The sequence below is a fragment of the Cupressus sempervirens genome, chromosome 4 (genome assembly GCF_028749045.1).
Source record: "Cupressus sempervirens isolate cs-2001-9-10 chromosome 4, ASM2874904v1, whole genome shotgun sequence".
NCBI lineage: Eukaryota > Viridiplantae > Streptophyta > Pinopsida > Cupressales > Cupressaceae > Cupressus > Cupressus sempervirens.
Genome location: NC_143121.1, coordinates 518,164,860 through 518,166,382, shown reverse-complemented (window position 1 = coordinate 518,166,382; position 1,523 = coordinate 518,164,860). Strand labels below are relative to the sequence as shown.

Here is a 1,523-nt window from a genome sequence, read left to right as displayed (position 1 = left end):
GGCTTAAACATCACACACTAAGCTTCATTCTAACATTAAAAGTGTTAAATAGTCAAAGTTGACTAATTTTTTCCAAAGCTTAATTCTCTCTTTAGTGCATGATGTCTCAAACTATTAATGTTCTTATATAATCAATTGTCAAATACTGAACAAAATAATGTGTTGAAAATTATGTTTAACTTTATGTTTCTTGAAAAGAATTCAAGGACGAAAAGAATACTCAAATTTTTTAAAATAAATAATAATAATCAAAATTGGAAATGAAGAATGGTGTACGCTGTAGTTAGTGAATAAGCACAACAATATGAGCTACTTTGAACTAACATGGTGCTTGTCTTAGTTATGGTCAATAGCCATATGTGAGATCAAAACAACAATCCACAAGTGCTGCCACCACAAACTTGCAAGTATAAACGATACTTGTGTTATATATTTTATGCTGGGTTCTATTTGCTTGCTGTTACAAGATTAAATCTTTATTTCCATGGGATTACACGCAGCTTAAATTATTTATGTTTATGAGATTGTAGTTGCAGAAAAATAAGTAGATAATTCTAAATTGTGATAATCCAGAAATGAATATTGATGGATTAATACTGGTAAAGTAAAAGGAGAATGGAGGCTGTAGAGAATTCAAATCTGTGTAAAATGGCGCCGCCCAGACTTGAACTGGAGACCTTCAGTGTGTTAGACTGACGTGATAACCAACTACACCACGGCACCGTTATAGTTTTGTAGTTTTACTCTTGTGAACAAAATATTATTATTTTATTTGGTTCAAGACTTACTTACTCCACTTCTAATTCAGTACAATGAGAGTAAACCACAATCAATCAATGGAAGGAGTCAAATGGGAAGTAAAAGAGATATGCACAGAAGTGGAAGGGTCAATAATTAGATTTGAAAACCCTATTCTAATAGGAAGTTAGAAATGATGCTTATTTTGAAATATATTGTAAAATAATAATAAAATAGAGATGATTGTTATAGATGATATTTTTAGTTTTAAGTTAGTTTTTATTAATAATGAATATGTGTACCATTGATGATTTCTAACAAGTAAAAGATGAAATAAAAATAATAATTTATATTTTTATAAGTTATTGCAGTGTTTTTAGATTAGGAAACATAACATTTCAATGTGTAAATTTAATTTAACATAATTATATCATGTCTTCATAAATTCAACAATTATCATTAATGAACAAATTTATTCACTTATATAATAGAAAGCATAGGCAAAAACGTTTTCTATGCACCTTTAACTATAACATGTTAGGGCTTGAAGAACTAAATGTAAATACAAAAGTCTACATTGTGTATAAACCTACATAACCTAGCTCTACATCCTTGCAACTTGGACCTCAAGAATTCTCACCTATAAGAGTATTATCCTTGATGTTTTATATCACAACTTGGTGAAAAATGCACCGATTCAACCTTTCATGTAAATGATGTTACAAGTGACCCTCGCTATTTTGTTGTTTGAAATCTGCCACTTATATTTAAATTATGACAATGTT

General features: G+C 29.2%; 1 non-coding gene across 1 annotated transcript; it reads right to left on the bottom strand.

The window, feature by feature from the left end:
* Positions 1 to 649: 649 nt before the first annotated feature.
* On the bottom strand, positions 650 to 723 carry TRNAV-AAC (transfer RNA valine (anticodon AAC)). The gene has a single exon. It is a non-coding gene; the product is annotated as a tRNA-Val (tRNA).
* Between the last annotated feature and the right edge of the window lie 800 nt (positions 724 to 1,523).